We start from the raw sequence: 7,357 nt of genomic DNA on the forward strand, positions 1-7,357 counted from the left end.
GAGAGACAGAGAGAAAATTCTTCCTTTACTGTTGGTTCACACTCCAATGGCTGCTGCAGCCAGCACACCATGCTGATCCGAAGCCGGGAGCCAGGTGCTTCCCCTGGTCTCCCATGCGGGTGCAAGGCCCAAGCACTTGGGCCATCCTCCACTGTACTCCCGGGCCACAACAGAGAGCCGGACTGGAAGAGGGGCAACCGGGACAGAATCTGGCACCCTGACCAGGACTAGAACCTGGTGTGCTGGCACCGCAAGGCAGAGGATTAGCCTATTGAGCCGCAGCACTGGCCCTTTAAATTGTTCTTTATTTATAAACTTGATGCAAGTTTACAAGATTTACTGTACATTGCTAAATAAATATGCAGTGAAAAATAAAACTCCAAAAATCAAAGCACGCCAAATGTGTAGCTGTCAATCTGCTAGCCATCCAGATATTAAAGAATAATTTATTCAAGATTTAGCATTAGGTATAAGGAACTGTAATGCTTTAAAGAACTCTGCCTTATCACTTGTTACCTGAGCAATGGGTAATCCAGCCTTTCTATGAATGTAAGTGAGTGAACAAGAATGCCAGGAAATCTTTATCTACTGTCCTCTTAGAAATAAATAGAAAAGAAATTAAACACCTGTAATAATACAGAAGTGTCAAGTCTCTTGGATATGGTTTACAAAATCAAAAACTGAATCTTAGGCAAACACATAAGAAACACTTTTGAACTTTGTAACTGGTTTGTGAAGAAAACTGTGCTTCTGGGTTTCTTTTTAAAAGTGCTTAGTCATTAGAATTTACTTTTAAGTCAAACCTGGGTGCATTAAAAAAATCTATTTCAAAACAAACATGACTTATTTGGGTAAGTCAATAAAATGGTGAGCACATTGATTTGAGTCAGGTCTTGTAAAGGAATTAATCTATGCATAATTCTTGTTAGTTTTTTTTATGTTAAAGACATCATTACGACTTAAAGCAATGTCCAAATTAGGTATCTTTTTATACTTAACGCTGTAGCTTTTGCTCATATCTCCACACCAATCATTTTTAAGTTTATTAGTTTACAAATGATTACAACATCCCATTAATAAAGTGGAAATGTAAAATGACTATATTTTAAATAACTTCAAACTCTTTACTGTGGCTCTTCTTCATAAGAAATATGAAACCAACAAGAAGCAGATTCAGCCCAGTAGGACTGCTGCCCCAGTGGAAGTGACCACCTACAGCCTAAACTGGTGTAGCCTTGCTTTCTTGGCCTAAAAGGTACATCACCATGTGATTAAGAGTAGACCTTCAGCCAACAGTTCAATCATCACATAGCCATTAATATTTGTTGATGATTTAATTAGATCTCTTGTCATTATTTTGGCAGTATCACAAAATGGTTTTAGACTTGACAAAACTATTTGGTTTAGAGGACCTAAAAATTTCTAAACCAATACTGAACATTGATTAATCAATTATTGGCTCTAAATATAGCAACATATTGCAAATTCTCTTAACCCGGGGGCTCAAAATAAGAACGTTCCCATAAAGTCACAACTGTTCAGTAACCTGGTGCTAATCTGATTAAAATATTTCACTTTTCAAGAAAAAGAGATGATAAGGAGTGGCCAGTATGTGTAATATAGGAGAGGCCCCTCTGCTAAGTCCAGGATACCTAAAATGAGCAAAATCAGAAGGCTGTAACTTATACTAGATGTCAGCTGACAGATTATCCACTAAAATATCTATTAGCTAATGTCTTCAGTACTGCTGTTATGGGGCACTCAAAGCTGTGTCTGCATGTTGGAAAGATTTTCTTTAAAGCAACATTGATCCACACATGTGACAGTCAACATATTCAGCCATCTTCCTTTGGAGGGGTGTACCAGCCATTTTTCTCATGTGTCTGTACAATGGAATTATAGTATTGTTGGGCTCTTGCTAGATTATATTGACTCTTATTTGCTCCAAACTGCACTCTAGCTTTGCCTTTGACTAAGGTGGCATGTATTTGCATGATGACTGATTCTATTGAGTAGGCACTGCTCCAGCCCTGTTTTGTGAAAAGTTCCACACACAATGCTCCTCCAAACACATACCCTCCTGAGAGAACAGATAACACCACTGGAACAAATGGAGGATCAAACAGAAAGCTATCCTTAAAAGAGAAGCTAAGCAAACTATATTCTATGTCTTCTTTTTCTTTTAAGATCTGGAGATTGCTGTGCAAAGGAGTATCAGGGTCAACCTTCTACAGTTTAACATGGCAGTCATAGAAACTGTCATTTATGAATTCCACTGGATAAATCCCTGTCTTGTAACTCTGTGATCTGTGTATGTCCCTGAGCTCTTTCACAAGTGTGTCTGAAGCTTGCACTGACCCAGACACCACAGCATTTAAATGGTCTTGGCTTTGAGTCTTCCTAATCTTCTCTAATATTGCCAAGTTTTCTTTTTCAATTCCTTCATCCTCTGACTTTCTCTCACTAACAAGCTCTTCTTCCTTCATCTCATAGTGATCTAAGTCTTCTATGTCTTCGGCCCTCTCTTCTTCCTCTTCCTCCTCCTCCTCCTCCTCCTCCTCTGAAGTGAATTCTCTGTGGTCCCATTCTGACCCGTGGGGAGTGGTTGATCCAGCATCTCAACATGCAGGTGCTTAGGAAGGTTATATAATCTGGGGAGTTCACATATCAACCACTTCAATTGCTGAGGAAGAAAATTGTTCTTAGAATCTGCTTGACGCTCGAGAACTGAGGTCAGATTTGGGTCATTGGCATCCACAAGCCATATTGGTGAAGAAGAGGGGCGAGACCCCGCAGTGCTGCAGTGCAGCGTGAGCAGCGGTGGCACCAGGAACGGGCAGTGCAGCTCCTCCAGCTTCCCGCTGACGATGTGGAATCGCCCGTGGTTCTCATCGAAGACGACGCCAGGAACTTCAGCTTGGCCTTCAGCCCTGACACGGCCATCCTCCCTCATCTCTGGCGGGAGGGGTGCGGAAGGGGAGCTGGGCCGAGCCCCGGTCATGGTCACGGCCGCGACCTCCCCGTGGGCCGCCCCGGCCCTGCTCTTGTGGCTCCGCCTCTCCCCGCCTCTGGGACCCGCGTCAGAGCGCAGCAGGAAAATGCCTTATTAGTTTCAAATGAACATAAATTTCTGCAGGTCTAACAAGCGCCAGTGTGAAGCTGGATCTGCAATTTCATGGAGCCATTCTTTGTGTAGCTGTGATTCTAGGGCACAGTGTGTCGCTTTTAAATTGTAACTTAAAAATAGGCTCCTAATGTGCTTTCTCTCCTTTTATTCACTCTTTGGTTAATTGAATTTCCAGAGAGTATTTCTCAATTTTCATTTAATGTGGGTTTTATTTGTATGATTTGGGGGAGTTAAGGTTTCTGTTTCCATTTATTATTTAATTTTTGTAAATCTTGCCATAGCAAGTGTGACTTCTTTAAAACCTGGTCACTGATTTTGCAAATAGAAATGCAGAGAAACTACCTGTATTAACCCTAAAGGCTTCCATAGCCTTGGCAACTCATGACTAGAGCCTAGGGAGATTACTGACGCCATGAACAAGAGTGTCAAATTGTTAAATCAACAACAGGAGTCACTGTGTACTTACGTCTCATGTGGGACCTGTCCTTAATGTGTTGTCCAGTGTGAAGTAATCCTATAACTAGTACTGAAACAGTATTTTTACACTTTGTGTTTCTGTGTGGGTGCAAACTGATGAAATCTTTACTTAGTATATACTGAATCGAACTTCTGTATATAAACATAATTGAAAATTAAAAAAAAAACTTGGTTTTAAATTGGAAATTGCATAGAAAATTAATCAATTTTTTTAAAATATCATGTAGGATTTCTGTCCTTAATGTGCTGTACATTGTGATTTAATGCTATAACTAGTACTCCAACAGTATTTTTCTCTTTGTGTTGCTACGTGGGGGCAAACTGTTGAAATCTTTACTTAATATATACTAAACTGATCTTCTGTATATAAAGAGAATTAAAAATGAATCTTGATGTGAATGGAAGGGGAGAGAGAGCAGGAAAGGGGAGGGTTGCGGGTGGGAGGGAAGTTATGGGGGGGAAGCCATTGTAATCCATCAGCTGTACTTTGGAAATTTATATTCATTAAATAAAACTTTAAAAAAAGCACAAAAATAATTTCAAGCCAACCAGGCATTTTTGATATATTATGTCCCAGATATGCCTGCTTCAAAGAAATGTTCATTTTATTTCTAAAACACATTTAACTGCCTTCTGTATTTTATCTGGCAAGCAAACTTTAATTTATAGTGTAGATTAAATGTAGTGAGTTATAAAAATATGAATATTCTCATGTTGAACAATAGTTCATTTAAACCTACAAATACAGATTTTTAAAATTGGGTTCATATTCTCCAAATCTTTATTTTTTTGTTTATTTAATATAGGTAACATACTTGGATAATTGAAATCTTTTATATCTTATGTGTGAATTTTCAATTACAAAATATTTTGCTTCATTCATTTTTCATTTGCTGTGTTTTTATTCAATATTTCCCTTATTTTTGCTAAAATACCATGGTGCTTTGTTAAAGACTTTAAATTTCAGTATTTTCCATCTAATATTTGACCTAAGATGCCTCTGTTCCTTCTGTTTGAGAATAGTACATTTTTGCCTGATGAGCCGTGATAAAATACTCTGATATATCCAAATCCATGGTTTCTAATGTTTATTACATCAGCATTTTTAAGTGTACATCAGTTTGGTTCATTTTAAATTTTATTGTTGTTATTGAAGGGTGATGGCTCCCACACCAATGAAGCTTTAACTGGGTCCCTAGGATGCCCAATTCTCCAGGAGCTTCACTTTGTACTTCGATTTCCACTTGTCTCTCCTCTGGAAGCACTTGAAATGATCTCCAGGGGTGTGCCCTCAGGCTGTAGTGTGCACAGTGAGTCAGACAGCTCTGAGCTTAGTTCCATATTGGTTTCCCAGGCTGATACTGGAGCTGCCCGAGCCCGAGAAAGTTGTGATCCCCAACCTGCTGCCTTAGCTTTCCTCTGCTCCCACTACAGCTCCAGGTCCTTCAGCCTCTGCACCCCTGGCCTTGATCCTAAGATACCTGAAAAGCTCCTGGCACCAGATCCCTGTGTTGAACACTGCATCTTGCTGTCCCCACCATGTGGACTGGCCTTTTCCCTTGGCCCTTGCTGCTCTAGCTGATTTTCTGCAGCAGCCCAGGGCCAGGTCTTGGTTACTGTAATCAGTGCCCCTCTCCTTGGCCAAACAATTCCATCCATCCTGGGCCTCCAGAAACACTGAGACAGTTCTTGGATCCCTGATGACTGTTGGCTGAAATCAGGAACCAGAGTCTATAACTGAGCTCAGGCATCCTGGTTGACCCCTCAAGTGAGAGCAGTGGCCAGAGCTGAGCCAATCAGAATCCAGGAGCCAGGAGCTTCTTCCAGTTCTCCCACATAGATGCAGGGGCCCAAGCACTTGAGCCACCATCTGCTGCTTGCCCAGGCCATAAACAGAGAGCTGTATGAGAAGAGGAGCAGCCAGGCCATGCACTTGCACCCATGTGGGATACTGGTTCTGCAAGTGGATGCTTAGTTTGCTATGCCATAGCACTAGCTCCCGATGTTACATTAAAAATTTATGTGTGTATTGTAGAAAGATTTAATCATGCTAATTACCAAATTATCTTTGGTTATGGTAAAAAGTCTATTCTTTTAGCAATTTTAGATACACAATGCATTATTAATTGTGGCAAATAAGTGGTTTCATAGATTACTATAACATATCCTCCTGACTAACTGAAAATTTGTACCTTTTGGTCAACATTTTCCTTTCCCCATCCTGCCCCGTACCCTAGCCTCTGGAAACCACCTTTCTACTCTCTGTTTCTGTGAGATTTTTTTAATTCCATATATACATAAGATAATACAGTATTTGTCTTTGTCTATTCAGCTTATTTCACAATATAATGTACTGTAATTTCACCCATGTTTCTGCAAATTGTTGAATTATTTTCTTTATTAAAGTTAACTAGTATTTCATTATATATACACATACACACATAGATATTTTAATTATTCATCCTTTAATTGATATTTAAGTAACTTCTTTATGTTGGTTATTGTTAATGCTGCTAAAATAACCAGGGGAGTGGGGATATCCCTTTAATATAATGAGTTTAGTTCTTTTGTATATCCACTCAGGAACACAGTTGGTGGATTATATGGTAATTCTTTCTGTTGTTCTCATTGCTTTGTTTTCCATTATGACTGATGTCCTACTTTACATTCCCACCAACCACACAATCTCACTTGTCCATCCCTGCCTTTGGTGTCTGCAGTTTTAGAGTCCTGCTCAGAAGAGTAAAGCTTCCACCACATGTTTTCTTACAGTAGATTTATAGTTTGGGTGTTACATTTAAGTATTTCATCAACTTTTAGTTGATTTTTGTATATAACATGGAAAAGGGACTACTTTCATTCTTCTATATTTGCATTTAAGGTTTCCCCAAAACCATTTATTGTGAGACTATCTTATCCACATTGTGCTTCCTTGATATATCTGTCAAAAATAAGTTGACTATAAATCCTTGGATATTTTTTCTGGACTTTCCATCCTATTCCATTGGCCTACATATCTGTTTCATGCCGGTGTCATACTGTTTAATTACAATAGCTTTGTGATATATTTTCAAGTGAGAAATGTGATACCTTCAGTTTGTTCTCTGGGCTCAAGATTACTATGACTATGTAGTATGTTTTCTGGTCCCAAAGAAATTTTAAAATTTTTTTCTATTCCTGAATAAAAGATTGTTTGTATTTTTATAGCATAAATCCTCAATAAAATTCTGGCCAACAGAATGCAACAACACATCAGAAAGATCATCCACTCAGACCAAGTGGGATTTATCCCTGGTATGCAGGGATGGTTCAATGTTTGCAAATCAAAAAATGTGATACACCACATTAACAGACTGCAGAAGAAAAACCATATGATTATCTCAATAGATGCAGAGAAAGCATTTGATAAAATACAACACCATTTCTTGATGAAAACCCTAAGCAAACTGGATATAGAAGGAACATTCCTCAATACAATCAAAGCAATATATGAAAAACCCACAGCCAACATCCTATTGAATGGGGAAAAGTTGGAAGCATTTCCGCTGAGATCTGGTACCAGAAAGGGATGCCCACTCTCACCACTGCTATTCAATATAGTTCTGGAAGTTTTGGCCAGAGCTATTAGGCAAGAAAAAGAAATTAAAGGGATACAAATTGGGAAGGAAGAACTCAAACTATCCTTCTTTGCAGATGATATGATTCTTTATTTAGGGGACCCAAAGAACTCTACTAAGAGACTATTGGAACTCA

General features: G+C 39.1%; 1 pseudogene; it reads right to left on the reverse strand.

Moving 5' to 3' along the window:
- Window positions 1-1,750: 1,750 nt before the first annotated feature.
- Window positions 1,751-2,943, reverse strand: LOC133746584 (ubiquitin-conjugating enzyme E2 Q2-like; annotated as a pseudogene).
- Window positions 2,944-7,357: the final 4,414 nt, after the last annotated feature.

This window comes from Lepus europaeus, chromosome 18 (genome assembly GCF_033115175.1).
Source record: "Lepus europaeus isolate LE1 chromosome 18, mLepTim1.pri, whole genome shotgun sequence".
Lineage (NCBI taxonomy): Eukaryota > Metazoa > Chordata > Mammalia > Lagomorpha > Leporidae > Lepus > Lepus europaeus.